At 41.0% G+C, this 16,891-nt stretch overlaps 1 long non-coding RNA gene across 1 annotated transcript; it reads right to left on the reverse strand.

Moving 5' to 3' along the window:
- Positions 1-9,323: 9,323 nt before the first annotated feature.
- LOC124850482 lies at positions 9,324-15,800 on the reverse strand. The gene is made up of 3 exons (XR_007031345.1): positions 15,671-15,800; positions 14,149-14,541; positions 9,324-9,990 (listed from the first exon to the last, which is right to left on the reverse strand). It is a non-coding gene; the product is annotated as an uncharacterized LOC124850482 (long non-coding RNA).
- Between the last annotated feature and the right edge of the window lie 1,091 nt (positions 15,801-16,891).

Consider the following 16,891-nt stretch of genomic DNA (forward strand, 5'->3'; position numbering starts at 1 on the left):
CAAGAATCTCATTTGAATGTTAATTCCCATAAGAGGCTGTCTACCATCGTCTACCGCTTTATCCGCTTTTTTTAATGGGTCATGGGGGGCCAATCCCAGCTGACATTGGGCGAGAGGTCACCCTGGACAGGTCGCAGCCTATCACAGGGCCACATACAGAGAGGGACAACCATTCACTCTCACATTCACACCTACGGTCAATTTAGAGTCTCCAATTAACCTAACCCCATTCTGCATGTGTTTGGACTGTGGGAGGAAGCCGGAGAGAAACTCCACACACCTGGTTAAACTGGGATTTGAACCCAGAACCTTCTTGCTGTGAGGCGAAAGTGCTAACCACTACGCCACCGTGCAGCCCTGAGACGTAAATCGGGCAAATATATCATTCACGATTTGATTGCAAAACCAGGGGACGGCAATTCTGCTGAGAAGAGGGATTCCTTTTGAGCCTTCTGAAATAATGGGATCCCAATGGTAGATATGTTGTTGCAGTGGGCAGATTATTTAATACACCGTTAATACTGGCTAACATCTACGGTCCAAATTGGGATGACTCACAATTTTACAGGAATTTTTTTTCTGCTCTCCCCGACCTTAACTCTTATAAATTGGTGCTGGGTGGGGACTTCACCTGCATTCTTCTTGCTTTGACAGGTCGTATCCGAGGCCAAATAGTACTTTGTCATCATCCGCAGCGGCTATTAACTTCTTCCTTCATTCTTGTGGCCTATCAGATCCATGGCGGACAAAAAACCCTTCTGCTAAACAATTCTAATTTTTTTCCCCCGTACATCAACAGGGAAAGCACCGGGCCCAGATGGGTTTCCCATTGAATTTTATAAGGAATACTCCTCGAAACTTGTACCTATTTTAAAATCTGTATATGATGAAACACTGGCCACTGGAAAATTACCGCAAACACTCTCTCAAGCAGCAATTTCAGTGCTATTGAAAAAGGTAAGGATCCATTGGAGTGTTGATCCTATAGGCCAATCAGCATTCTGTGTTGCGACTGTAAAATATTAAGTAGTCAAGTCATTATTCCTACCATCATTAACGAAGATCAAACCGGCTTCATTCCGGGGCGACAATCGTTTTTTAATGTACGGAAGCTATTCAATGTGCTACTGTCCCCCACATCAATAGAGCAACCTGAAGTTATCCTTAGTCTTGATGCCAAAAAGGCGTTTGACAGGATCGAATGGAGCTGTCTGTTTGCGGCCTTAGATAAATTTGAATTTGGACCGATTTTTTGTAAATTGATTAAAATTTTATATTCAGTACCTATGACTGCTGTCCGAAGAAATGGTTCTATTTCTGAATATATTATGCTTCATAGGGGTACGAGGCAGGGCTGCTGTCTGTCACCCTATTTGTTCGACATCGCAATTGAACCCTTGGCAGTTCCCATCAGATCAGACAACAGCATCAAGGGTATCTCCAGAGGTGATATAAATCACATGAAATCTCTCTACGCAGATGACCTGCTTTTGCAAATATCAGATCCGATAGAAAGCATACCTTATCTTCTCTCCTTGCTGCAGAGGTTTGGGTGAACTTTGAACATCTGCCTTTTAAGGTTGGAAGTGAAAAATTGACTTATCTAGGTATAGAGATGGCAGATTCAGTCAACGCAATTTTTAAATACAACTACAAATCTATGTTAGAACGTACCAAAAATGATCTGGATAGGTGGTCGAAGCTCCCTATCACACTGGCAGGGCGGATAAATTCGGTAAAAATGACAGTAATGCCCAGGTTTCTGTAACTGTTTCAAATGATTCCCATTTTCCTCCCAGTATCCTTCTTCACCCAGCTAGATCGCCTTATCTCCTTGTTTATATGGAATAAGAAACCTGCACGTACGAAAAAAGTAAACCTTGAGAGAGTCAAATCAGAAGGGGGTCTGGGTTTACCCAATTTCCTTTTTATTATTTGGCAGCTAATATTGCCAAACTGACATATTGGATAACCATGTTTGCTGGCAGAGAGGGCCCAATGTGGGCGAAGATAGAGTTGGAATCTATGCTTCCATTTTCTCCAATCTCATTTTTAACTGCTCCTCTCTCACTGAAGGTTGGAGCACACATGTTGAATGCAAACTTAGTGGTTCAATACTCAATTAGGATCTGGGGACAGTTTAGAAAACATTTTAGTCTGAAAAACATCTGTAGTCTCTCTCCAATAATGTCTAACCATCTTTTCGCACCATCTCAACTAGATTTGGCATTTGCAGTTTGGCATAGGAGTGTTTTGGTCTATTTTCAAGATATTTTTGTTGGCGACAGTTTTGCATCATTTGCACGTTTGTGTGAGGATAACAATCTACCAAGATCTCACTACTTTAGGTACCTTCAGGCCCGTAGTTTTGCCTCTAAACATTTTCCAACATGGATTAATCCAATTTAAGGTAGTCCACCGATTACATTACTCCAATGATAGGTTAGCCAAATTGTTTCCAAATGTGGCCCCAACTTGTCCCAGTTGTCAATGTTCCCCTGTTTCATTGGGACACATGTTTTGGTCATGTCCGTCATTGTGCAATTTTTGGACATCTGTCTTTCAATCACTCTCGGCAATAACTGGCAGGATATTGTCTCCTAACTCTTTAACAGCTATCTTTGGAATAGTTGATGATGACTCTGAGTTTTCTCGTCTCCATAAAAAGGCAATTGCTTTTGCGTCATTGCATGCCCGCTGTTTGATACTGCTTAACTGGAAAGGAAAGAGTCCCCCCACTTACATTCATTGGATTAGGGAAGTGATGCTAGGATTATATTTGGAAAAGATTAGGTATACAGTGTGTGGATTGGAAGATAATTATGACAAAATCTGGTCACTATTTATTACCCGTATTAAAAGCCTATCCTTAACCTGATATGCTGTGTCATCCTTATTTTTTTTAATTGATGACGGCTGTCTTTATCTCTTCGCATGAGGGGTCTGGAATGTTGGTATTAAGAATAGCATAATCTAAACGGGTCAGTTTGGGTCATTTGTGTTATGGTCATTTGTGTAATTTGCTTACTTATTTGTTGTTTTTTCTTTTCTTTTTTTAAATTAATATATTTATTTTTTATTTTATCTTTATTTTATCTGTATACATGTTGTTATCTTCAACACTATTTTTATTTACTTTAAATATGCATGTTTGTATATGCATATATGTATTTTCATGTGAGTATCTGTGTATGTTTGTATATGTACATAACTTTTATTCCTTGCAATGTATATATTCCTATTGATAGGAGGACCAAGTAATTTCTCTATGTATGTATGTATGTATATGTACACAATGTTTGTGTATTTGGATGTTTGTTAGGGAATGTCTCCTGGAGTGGATGGGGGGTTTGGAACTTTCGTCATAAATGCTCAACCGTATATTGTTTGATATGTAAAACAGATAAAAAAACCTGTCTGTCACAGTTAACTATAAGGCATTTTGTTGTTCAAACCAAAATGTTTTTCTCTTCTTTTATGCTCTGACGCTTTTTTTTTAAGTTTTAGGGGGTTTTGTGTGTGTGTGTGTGTGTGTGTGTGTGTGTGTGTAAAAACTTGAGTTGTCATGGAAGCTCTTAATTAAAATTCACAAGTCTGAGGAATATAAGCCAGGAAGTATTCAATTAACCCACCAGTATTTGTAGTTTGATACATGGACTGAAAGACAAACTGACAGTTTAATTCCCCAGTGCTGCAGCAGTGTTGTCCTGTGTATGCACAATAGCAGGTAACAATAAATGGAACAGACAGGTCAATATTTATATCACTGACACTGTCAGTGAGCTCCTCTCCACCTGCCACTAACCTGGAGCTTCCATCTTTGATCCTCACAGGAGCACCTATATCATCCATCAGCTTTCTCTGTGTGACACAAACACACATGCACACACTATGGTTGAACCACTGACTTTGAATGATTTATTATATCCCACTGCCCCACTGACATGGTGATGGAGTGTCTGAAAATACGTAACCCACAAATCCTCTGGTGCTAAAACAAACACATACCCTTCATTCTTTTTCCATTTAATGTCTTTGCTAGGTAGATAGCATATTGGTAGGTGCCTGTTGCCATAGTTACATCATCTATTATGGCCTTGCTTTAACCATTTGCCACATGATGTGGATGTTTTGGCTGAACAAGCAGCAAGGGAATGTGGCTGCTGCAAGATTCCATTTGTCATCATCTTTGAGCAGTGGAGGATCCAGAATGAAGGGTGGGAGAAATGGGGGGAAAAAAAGGGAGACAGAAACGAAGGTAAAAAGGGGACTGAGAGAGACAGAAATAGCAAAAACACGGAAAAGTGGCACACATGGAATAAGTGGATTGTAGAAAGTTGAGGGAATAAACAAAGTGGAGGAAGATGAAGAAGGCCCAGGAGATGACGAAGGATGGTGAGAGCTGGAGAGACCGAATGGCAGGTAATATTATGTGGATTCAGGGGTGTTGGAGGAACAAGGACAATGCTTATAGCTCTCTGCAGTGCAACTGTTTTACCCCGATCCCTCCGACATTAAAGCTCGGAAGACGCTCACTTAAAAAAACCCCGATGAAGGGTTTATACATAAATGTAAAGGTTCTGGTGCCTTCTGAGTGGATGAAGGACTATTGATCTCATTCTGGCCTCATCGTGTTCATTGTCATTAACTCGCATACGGTCTTCTGTTATTGTAGCCAAATAAGCTCTTATATACTGCATATTTTACACATTAACTCCATTATTCAAGCATTGTTGAGGGACATTTTAAGCCATTGTTTGGATAAAAGTGTTTGAGAGGTTCTGAGAGTTAAATTACCCACTGAAACTTTGACTTGAAAGCAGATGGTGCAGTCATGTAAAAAAAGCCAATCTTGTCTCATTACACAATATGAATTGATTTGTTCTTGTCCATGTGTACTTGCATTTTTAAAGACAGTGATGGAAAAAGTAAAATCCTTTCAATAGAATAGAAGCCTTTGTTGTCATTGTACATGAAAACATGCAAAGGAATTTGGAGAGCTCTTGTACAGCTGCACTTAAAACCTCAAAAGGCATGGATGGGATGCCTTTATGTCTTCCTGTCACCTTGTCGTCCAATGGCTGCTGTCAGCGCCCCCAGATATTTCTGCAAGAGCTGTGTGGGGAAGCATGAGTTTGTTGTCTGGACAAATAAAAATTCTGACATTGTTTGACAAGCCAACAAGACATTGGTTTGAAATGTACTGACGTCATAAGGTACAATGACATTTTCTCCAGGTGAAAACCACTTTCAGACACGTTTTGTTAACATAGTTTGTGTTGGCAGTCATCTTCCTGAAATGAGAAATCACACACTGAAAGTTTCAATTTTCCAGATGACAACAGCAACTGTAATTAACCAACAGAAAATTACTACCAACATCCAGCATGTTACTTTGTGCAGATGCGCAAATGTGATATAAACAGTGATGTGTTGTGTTTGGAAACGGGAGAGAGCACTCTCACCGGCTGTTTAGTTATTGATCCTCCCGTGTTCTTTCATACCTGACTACAGGGCAGTTACCCTAAACCCAGGGCTTATGTGACCATTTCTTAAGACATGTCACAAATTAGCAGCACGCCTGACATTACCACTGACCAACATCAGTTCCTGCTGCGCTGTTGCTGCCTACTGCTCCTACAGTGAGGTGTGCTCACACAGAGAGAGAGAGGGAGAGAGAGAGAGAGAGAGTGTGTGTGTGTGTGTGTGTGTGTGTGTGTGTGTGTGTGTGTGTGTGTGTGCGCCTGTGCGAGAAGTAGAGAGAGAAGATGAAGGACAGAGAGGTGAGAGAAAGTGACAGAATGAGGTGTGTTCTCTCTCTCTCTCTCTCTCTATGTCTATATCTCCCTAGACTTGCTGTTGTGGATTAATACCTGCCAGTCTCCACCTCTCACTGTACGAAAGGCTTGGTAATGGGACGTAACTAAGTCTGTGCATGTGTGTGTGTGTGTGTTGGTTGTTTAAGTGCAGTCAAAGCTGTCACTGCTCAACCTTGTCTCCGCTGACGAGTACGTAGGTGCCATTCCACCTAACAAGAGGAACCTTTGATTAGTGTGAACAAGCTTAAGTGATATTTTTTTTCCACAGCAGGCTTTCTTGCTGCACAGTTGAACCTGTGCAGAGTGAAAAAGGTGGCCTACAGAAACAGTATTCAAACCAGTGTTGAGACGACTAACCCTCAATCTAGCCTCCTAAATTGCTATCAAACTTCACCAGATTGATGGATTTAACTTTAAAATGTACAAAATGTTCTAACCCCCGAACCCCCAAGAGGGTCTGATGTCCACCCCTCATAGTGTCTTGAAAACCTATGACTACAACGGTGGGTGCACTTACTATGGGATAAACCTAAGTGACCTCTTAGATGCCCTTCTGAAGACTAGTTCCTCATACTTGATGCATTATAGCTTTTTTGCGCGTTGGTGGGGCCCCATGTCATGCAGTAGGTGCCCTTTTTTTTCCCCGCCCCTTCCCCTAAAACAGCCAGAGTCCACCACTGGTTGAGACTCATGTTGATGTCTTCTTTTGTTTCCCAAATTTAATCACCATATTTTGTCTGATTTCATAGAGTTGTAGGGAGGATAATGGTCACAGTGGCACCTATCATCAGACACTGCTCTAATCACTTGGATCAAAAGTACTGGACTGAATGAGGGTGGAACACATCACAGCGGAGTGTACGGTAAACACATGGTGCGAACACTGCTGTTTAAATCTATTTCTTACCTTTATTTTAGCAACCAACATCTAAGGGCTGAGATGGATTCATGCGGCCTTTACATGGTTTTTCATTTTTTGAAATCTTATTAGGAGACACATTTTATGACATTTTAAGCAGGGTTGTGTTCACAAAACAAAACAATAGTATGTCTTTAAAGCTGAAGAACAGTGACCTTGGTTCATCTATCCAGTCATGAACAATCATGACAACATCAGCCTTGAAATATCAAGAATGATACTGCAGACCAAAAAATCTCCCAAACTGAAATGTGGGATGACAAAATGACAAAATGTCCTCCTCCAGATGATGACCTTGCTTTTGTTTTCAATAGCTATACATAGCTACATTCTAAATGTTACATTTTCCATTCAAACCATGCATAGACATATAAACACGCACCAATGTGATCATTAATAGTACAGATTATTAATTATTGTTCTCCTCAAGCTATAAAACTCACTAAGAGCATGTGCATGAATGTAAGAACTGCTAATCGACAATCCTGTACACTCACTGCAGTATCACATTTTACTCCCCCCCTCCAACACTGTTCAACTCCAGGTAGCTGCATAGTGGATGTCACTGCTCATGAGTTATTTGAACTAAAGCATTTTTTTCACATTGCTTCTGCTACAGATTAATGGCAGTGCTACTGAGTGAAGCGAGTAAGTGTACTGTTATGAACTACCATGTCACATTGACCTTGTCAATCGCACAATAAATCTCAGGTGGCACAACCCCTGCCATTTTTATTTTTCTCATATACTGTGATATGCTCACATTCCAGTTAAGATGCTGTATAGTACTATATATATATACATACACACCTCTGCAGCAGTTGTTACTATATTGTTTCCTGTAACCATGCACCCGCACCAAACCTTATTTTGCTGCCCTCAAAGTAACAATGAACGAATCTTGAATGTCAGAGCATGCTGACAGAACATCAGTTCCTCTGACGGCCTGAATAGGTCTAAGACGTTGTCCTGTCTGAGCTAAACATAGATTTACTAATTAAATTAATCTAGATACCGGATGTCGCCCAGACAAGATGGTAGTGCCATTTATTTCTACGAAAGTTGCTCACCCAGCACATTTGCCCAAAAAAAATTCTAACTTCCACGTTACTTCCTGGACGTGGGCTAACTGATTCTGCGCAGTAATGTCTCTCCAATCATGCCTCTGGGTTATGAGGACGAGCGAACCACGTTCTGGATCTCGCTCTGCACGTCCATGAATGCTACGCGATGCTACGCCACATCCTATGCTAGCGGACTTCACGGATGTTTACTCAAACTTCTACGGGACTCGTCTTGGATGTGAAACCGCCGATGTATGCAGACGGCAACAGCGACCAACCACATGAGAAGTAAGTTTATATTAAATCGCTAAAATCCATTTCATGGTTAATACGTGTTAAATATTAACCAGTGAAAACGAGTCACTGGATTCTCCACAACAAACCACAACCATGCAAGAAGAGTTCATACTGTCTCTCGGTTTTTATTGACACACTGATGCTGAGTGTGTGTGTGTGTGAGAGAGAGATAACTACAACGTGCTGGATAAAGTTATTATAGGGTCTTTATAAATACGCTTTTTACCTGTTTATATTGAACAGTATATTTGTACAACATGTCTTCAGGGTATTGTTAATGCTGATATGTGTGTCATGGTTCTCCACAGCTGTCTGCTGCAGTCAGGGCTGAGCTGAGTTCATCATGCAAGCAAGACTTTTCTTCAGTGCAACACCTTGTCCTCCCACAGTCACTTGACCTGTCAGGACTTTATTTGTTTATTTTGCAGCATATCAGATGCAATGTGTTGATTTAAACCAGTTATACACTGATATTTTGTCTTTGATTATTTGAGAAGTCTTTTAGGAGCCTCATCACTTTGATCCACCTCAGCTTTTTGATTTTCACTTCAATAACGTCTCTGTCAAAGACGAAACTGGATTTAATATTATGAAATTTTAAAAAAAGGTGAAGAGCCACATGTAGTTTGTCCAATAAATGCTGATGAGAATGTCACATGTATGTTTACTGTATGTGGACTGAAGTTCAGGAAATATGATCGGTGTTCAAGATGGATTAAAAATAATAAAATTTTCGTTTTGTAAGTTAAACTCAACTTATTAATGGTGATGAATAATTTATATTTTTGATGTTCATAATTAATTTGATGTCACAACTTCATCAGACTTCCATATGTAGATGAATTGAAGGCTGCATGTGACTCTTATGAAACAGTTCCACGCAGCGACGAGCGGATCACAACCATCCGACCAACATGTATTTTAACTCCGTTCCGCCTAACATCAGTCTGCAATACCAGACTGACTTCCACTCACTCGTACTACGTTTACCATAACTGAGCAACAATCATCATTCCGGGGACGTGACGTGACCGCCCGTACCCAGCTTGCACCTCGGCCGCATTGGATTTTCGCTGCAGTACTACGGACTGGCCAACATGTGTTTTTTGCTTCAAGGCTGAGCGAAGTACCCGGGCCTGGAGCTAAATCAGCCTTGACATTTGAGGCTGATTACAGCTGATTCAGGTGTGTATTCAAAAGTCCTTTGAATTCCTTTCAATCCATACAGGTCATGATGTCCTGTTTATTTATTTAATCCAGCCAAGTCATTTTGATTTGGACTGCATATCTTGGGGAACAATTTGTTACAGCAGAAATATCTTTGTGTCATCTTACAAACCTCAAATACATACGTTTACAAAATGCCTTGGTTACCAGTATTGTGAAGCACAGCTGTGAACTCACAGAAAGCTATCACAGGTGTTTGTGAAATCTACAGGTATTCCTCCTTTCACAGACTGGCTCAGGGAATGTGAAAAGTAAAAAATAAAAGGGAACAAGTAAAACAGTGGGGTGTGGGAATAAGCAAGTTTATCATGAAAGCAACGTATGCATGAGTGTCATGTGTGCTGTGAAGGTGTTGCATGTGAGCCAAATATGAGTTGGAAGAGAAAGAGGAAGTGAGCACAAGGGCCAGCTTTTATAATCTAGGAGGCGAAGGTGAACTACATCTCTGCATTACCTCCCATGACTGGTAAGACCCAATCAGCAAAGAACTGTCATGATTTGGATGGCTCCTCCTGGTTTAAACTCATTCTTGTCACTCCACTGTGTAAGAAAGACCATTTTTGTATTTGAACCAAGTAACCTCTGCATTTGGGTAGTTGGGCACTAGTTGTGACAAGAATGTTGGTGACTATGTCGCCGTTTCCACAAATCACATTTCTCCGTCCTGTTAAACAAAACAAAAAACAGGAACAGTTACCCAGGGTCAGTCCATGATGCCAGAGTGCTTAAAAACAACCCTGTGTATGCTATTCCGGAGTCGTGCTCGCGCTGCACCGTCGTCTTGTCTCTTCCCTCCGGCATTGTTGATGTTATCGGCGCAGCGAGCTCAATGAATCATGGTAAATATTGCTCGGGTAGTGACCATCAGTTGTCCACTACGTTTCACGATGCATTCTGGGATACAATCAGTGCACTATATAGGGTATATGAAATTTCACTAAGAATTCAGTAACCACTACAAGATGGCGAAGGCACTATATAGTGCACTATATAGTAATTAGGGGGTGATTTCGGACACAGCCATAGACTAAATAGGCACAAGCGGGCACAGGTAATGAGACACAGGTGAGACACATCAGGAACAGGTGTGGACAATCACAGGGGCAGGAGACAGGAAAAGTAAAGTCAACAGACAAGATAGGGAAACAGGATGTGCAGAGACGAGGCAAGAAACTACAAAGTAAAACAGGAAATGGCAAACATAATACAAGAAATAATGGTTAGCAAAAGTAACTTCAGAGGGGACACAAGGAATTGGTAAAACCAAGCATGACTAAATGATAACGTCCACAAGGAAAACAAGTCTTTTAACAAGCTCACAGTTCACCACAAGCTCATGATCCTCCAGGATCATGACATCTATGGCTCATATCATCAGCTAAAAGGAAAACCTGTCCTGTTAAGCTCATAATGCTCTGTTCAAATATTCAATAGTGCAGTAGGGAGCTCAAAGATGAAGAGGGGTGAAGGGTAAAAAAAATCCTATAGTTACTGGCATCACTCAGTTTTTCCCTGCTGGCTGGCTGGGTCAGAGGGGAGTACAGCAGGTTTTTTTAAGTTAATCAGACGGAAATTCAATTAGTTGTCCATCTAGCAGTAGTAGGTGGTGATAGTGTCGGTCACGCATACCTTGCCGGACCTGCTTGTCTCTCTATGTGTGTATGTGTGTGTGTGAGTGAGTGGGCATATGTACTTCCTTTGTCCCTACAACCCAGTAATAGGTATAAAGTGTCCTGAGTTCACTGGTGAATGATTACATTAAAGATGTAGAGAGAGAATGACAGATGGAGGGAGGGAGGGAGGAGAAAATAAATGATGGCAGTCAGAAGGAGCCAGGGTGAGACGGACAGAGGAAGTGAGGCAGAGAGGAGAACGTGGGTTTTTGCAGAAATCTGTCAGCCCTTCTTCTCATACTTCCTTCGGGAATTTGTGACGCTATTTGCAACACTAACAGCGCACACACACACACTGTGTGAGACTGCAATAACAATGTCTGTAACCTGTGGGACTCTTCAGGGAAATAAGCTTTTGTGGCCTTTTTTGTTTGAGTTTTCAGTTCTCACACTGCAGGCTAAATGAAGGTAAACCCTTCTGGAGACGGCTGCAGCTGCCTCAGGATCAGCAGTCTCCAATAGGGTCTGCTCTGAATGATGTTGTGTAAGACACCTACTGCGTGACTGTACGTATGTTTTTTTGCAGCGGTTTCAAATTGCAGTTTTGAGTTTATCTTTGAGGCTATCCACACAGTAAAGATTGCAAGACCTGCTAATATTGAACAATTCTACAACCCCCCATGTTCCATTAATGCCAATATTTTCCTACAATATATTCTGCATGGTAACTGTGAATGGTTACAGCTAGGTACATTAGGGTTATGACAAATTAATTAGTGTTGGACAACTTATTATGGTTCCATGTACTGTTCACTTATTAAAATGTCTACAAATGACCACACCTATGCTATATATTTTGTCGAGTTGGGTACTTACATTATCTAAATTTTTCAACTTGGATAAATCTGCAATTTAAATCAATCAATCCATTTAATTTGGCTTCCAGTCAGTTGAGTTATGGGGAAGTTGAATATGTGCACTTTCTCTACAGTATCCTGCTTTTATCAGTCACATGCACATCTTGCTGATAAAACTCAACTGACACTGGGCTTGTATTATTTGTCTGAATTCAACTAGCCCTGAAGTGCAAACCACAACAGCAAATCACACAACACGACAGCATTGGTGAGACTGAAACGGAAAGGGTAGGTGCGTATTGGACACTGATCTTCCTCCTGATTGGTTGAGCTGTCTGTCATTTACAATGCTTAAGTGAACGTTCGCAGTATAATAGAAAGGGGAAAGGTACTGTGTAAAGAGAAGCACATAAAGATAGGAGCTATTATATGTATTGCCCTCACTGCGTTATCACTCCGCTATGTTCGTGATAGCCTGGCCATAACACTGGCTCGGGACATCTAGATAGCTAGCGGTTAACGACCGCAGTAAAGTTAGTTTCAAGTTGGATACAAAACTAACTTCACTGCGGTGACGTACCGGGCCGGTGTTATGGCGATTTCTGCTTCTATCGAGCCAAAACGACCCAAAATATGAGGTGGAAAAAATCATAGATCGGCAGAGGCTACTAACGTCACCGCGGTGAAGTCAGTTTTTTATCCAGCTTGAAGCTAACTTCACCGCGGTCGAGAACTGCTGGCTTGCTAGACGTCCCGGGCCGGTGTTATGCCGTGACTATCAAAAACATAACGGAGTGATAACGCATGAGGGCAATACATACTTATAATTAGTGAAAACTGACACTTATAAATACAATGATGTTATTAATAATAATAATAATAATAATAATAATAGTAATAATAATAATAATAATGACGGTTTTGGATCCTGCAGCTCTTGGGTCAGATCTACTAGGAGAGAGAGAAAACAGAGTACATGTAATGTAGATAAATGGTGGCAGAGAGAGAGAGGTCGAAAAAAGTGGGAGAAGGAGAGAGAGAGGGAGAAGAAGAGAACGGGAGAGGGAGAAAGATACTCATGATATAAGTTCCCCCAGCAGTCTAGGCCTATAACAGTATAATAAAGAAATGGTTTATTAAACACTTGAGCAGTTCTAACTATAAGCTTTATCAAATAGGAAGGTTTTAAGTTTAACTTTTAATGTAGAGAGGGTTTCTGCCTCCCTGACACAAACTGGGAGCTGGTTCCAGAGGAGAGGAGCCTGGTGGCTGAAGGCTCTGCCTCCCATTCTACTTTTACAGACTCTGGGAACCACAAGTAGTCCTGCATTTACAGAGCGAAGTGATCTACTGGGTCTACTGGGATAATATGAAACTATGAGCTCTGTAAGATATGATGGAGCTTGATTATGAAGGGCTTTGTAGGTTAGGAGCAGTATTTTGAATACTATTCTGAATTTTACAGGAAGCCAATGCAGAGATTCTAACACTGGAGAAATATGATCTCTTTTTTTAGTTCCTGTCAGAACTCGTGCTGCGGCATTTTGGATTAACTGGAGGCTTTTCCAAACACTTATTGGGGCATCCTAGCAGTAATGAATTACAGTAGTCCAGTCTAGAAGTAACAAATGCATGGACTAGTTTTTCAGCATCCTTTTGAGATAGGATGTTTCTAATGTTCTTGATATTGCGCAGGTGAAAGAAGGCTGTCCTAGAGACTTGTTTTATGTGTGAGTCAAAGGACATGTCCTGGTCAAAGGTAACTCCAAGGTTTCTCACAGTGGAGCTGGAGGCCAAGGTAATGCCATCCAAGGTAACTATATGATCAGATAATGTTTCTCTGAGGTGTTTAGGGCCGAGTATAATGACCTGAGTTTTTCCTGAATTTAGAAGTAAAAAATTACAAGTCATCCAGGCTTTTATGTCTTTAAGACAATCCTGAAGTTTGTCTACCTGATTAGTTTCATCTGGCTTTATAGATAAATACAGCTGGGTATCATCAGCATAGCAATGGAAATTGATGTGGTGTTTTCTTATAATATTGCCTAAAGGAAGCATATATAAAGTAAAAAAACTATCGGTCCCAGTACCTGTACCTTGTGGTACTCCATGTCTCACTTTTGTATGAATGGAAGATTTGTTATTAACGTTAACAAACTGAAATATATCAGATAAGTAGGACTTAAACTATTCTAGTGCATGAAAACAACAATAGTATTGAGCAGGTTGAGCATTGTGGCCACATACTCCTCCTGTTTAGTCTGTACCAATGTTGGCTGATCTAACTGTCTGTAATACTGAGTAATCCTGTTAGACTTGTTGGATCTTGAAAGCTCTGGAGCAGGTACTTACCGACTTATGTTGTTTTTGTTGGTCCAATAATTGGAAAGTTGACATTCTGTTTGTGTGCGTTTTCTGGTCAGTCCTCTAGGTCTCTTTCCTTGTTGACTGATCAAACCTGACAGACTTAAGAGGACTCTTGATATTTCATGGTGTTTCGAGCCTGCCTGCGGCACCAGTGACAAAACTGGACAATCTGATGACAATGAGCTTAAAGGGCAACTCTGCACTCACAGGCACACACTGTAGTTCTGACAAGGTGTTGATGGTTGTGTTGTTTTGAAGGTCAACAGCCTGTTGTGCGATGCTCTATATTACCGCCAGGCTCAGTTTTTTTTCCTTGTGCAACCGTGTCCGCCCGTGATTCTTCACACTGATGTGTTTTCCTCAGCTCCTTGGCTTTTCCTGATGACATTATGCATTAGTACCATTAACCTTTTGGAAATAAGATCCTTTCCTGTAAATGGACAAGTGGCAACTATATAAGCTTTACATTTTGTTTTAGAGGGACCCACAGTAAATTAATGCAGATAGGCCTACAGAGATTATATGTGGGTTACAGAAGGATTCTATTTGACTTAGGCTACTAACATAGATTCAGTGATGCACCTCTGATGATCATTTCTGCCATCATGTTTTAGACAATTCAGGTGGAATTACTCTACAAATGAACAGCCAACGTGATTTGTAACCATTGCACTCACTGATGTTTGAACACCAGAGGTGTACATTCAAAGATAGTCATTGACAGTATTTGCTTCCTCAGCTGCCCCTCTGCCTGTCTCTCTAACTCATTTGTTAACTACTTGGGATTCACCACAGCATGACATGACTGGCATGTTAATAAAACACACTATCATCACGTTTTGTGTGTTTATATTACCCTACCAGTAGCCTTTTCCCTATACAATGAGTCCATCTGAACTGCCTTTGGAGTTGCACTTTACACATGAGTACCAATAGCAATGTCGTGGTTGTCATTTCTAGTCATTAAAGCTGCACTAATCAATATTTTTATATAAACAATGGGTAAAATGTTTATGTGTAATGTAAACAAGATCACTCAAAATTAAGAACCCACAGAGTATATTCTCCCAACTAAGCAGTTCCTTTCAGCTCTACAGAGCAAGTTGATGTCTTTCAGCTCATTATTTTAGATTTATAGCAACTTTACTGTTCTGGCTTGGTCTCACTGCTGTCAGCAGCAGGGTGTGATTTGTGAAAAAGCAGAGGGGGGGACTCTATCATGTCTCACGGGTTGGCTTCGAACCCCTGACCCCCCCATGGGAGAAGGGCGCTCTACCAAGGGATCTAAAAGTCCTGAGCCCTGGCATTATTCGCTAGCACGTATCTTAACGTGTCCACGAGTGACGTCTACACACACACACAGCACTCACTCAACTGGCTGGACACTGTTACACAAGCACAACAAAACATGCAAGAATGAAAGCATCAAAATATTCGTGCTTGGTGACATTCTGAAAATGTTTGCCAAAAAAAACTTCATATGATGATATGTAAGAGTTGTGTTTACCGCTTGTATAACTTCCCCAATTAGCCTGTGGTGGAAATTCTTCTGCTGTGAGTGTCCTTGTCTTTGTTTAATTCCCGCGTTTGTATGTGTGTCTGTTTTTGTGTGTGTCTGTTTTTGTGTGTCTGTGTGGTGTGGTGTGCTAGATCACAGGAGTATGTATGCCTTTCATCCTTTACATCAACCGGATTGCTAATTAACAATTATCGCGAATAGGAATGAACATTAGTGAACACATAAATCTGATAAGTAAATACACACAACTCCAACACTAACAGAGAGTGCATTGAGGCATGGCCCTAATCTATTTTTCCATTACAAGCCAAATAAAAATGGCTGCACATTTAAGAAAGGATTTTCATGTTATCAGAGAAAGGATCAATCTTTCATGAATAGCAATCTAAGGCCTTCAAGAATTCAAGGACATGGATGAGGATATTTCTACTCCAAAACATGTCGTACATAAAAGGGAACAAAATGAGATTTGGGTAACAGCAATGATAAAATCGAGAAAAAAAGCATGCAATAAAACACTGTTAAAAATAAAAACGTATTGGTGAATGAATTTATGAAAAGAAGTATAACGTAAGCAGAGTGTGAGGATAGGAACAGTACTATTAAAATCCAACATTTCAGCAAATGTCCTGATAGTGTCAAGTGAGAAGCAACAACTGTTCAGTGACTTTTCAGTCCTAAAGTGCAGAATTTATCAGTAATTAGTAAACTAATTTCAGCACGGCCCTGTAATAGTAATGCAGTCAGGATGTCAGTCTCACAGCATCCAGGAAGAAGCAGTTCCTCAGCCGAGTGGATCTGACCTTGATGCTGCGTAGGATCGTGCCTGAAGGGAGGGGGGTAGACAGTCCATTGGCAGGGTTCCTCATGATCAACTGAGCTGTCCTTACCACCCACTGCAGTGCCAGTCTGTTTGAAGCAGAGCAGATACTGCAAATGGCCTTTGACTGAGGTGCCAACGCCTGCACAGTTAAGATCCCATATTGTACACCTTTCTGGTGTTTTATTTTAAGTTTTGATATCCTTAAAGCTGCTGTCGGTAGGATTGAGAGAAGTGCGGAGATAGTCTCAGAATTAAAAATCCAACAACTCCTGCTCCCTACCCCTCCCTCTCCGATGCACCTCGGTTCTGCCTCCACAGCTCCTCCCAGTCTGCCGTGCCCTCGCAGGCTACCATGGCAACTAGTAATGCGCGATATAAACGATATT

Source organism: Scophthalmus maximus, chromosome 8 (assembly GCF_022379125.1).
Source record: "Scophthalmus maximus strain ysfricsl-2021 chromosome 8, ASM2237912v1, whole genome shotgun sequence".
Classification (NCBI taxonomy): Eukaryota; Metazoa; Chordata; class Actinopteri; order Pleuronectiformes; family Scophthalmidae; genus Scophthalmus; species Scophthalmus maximus.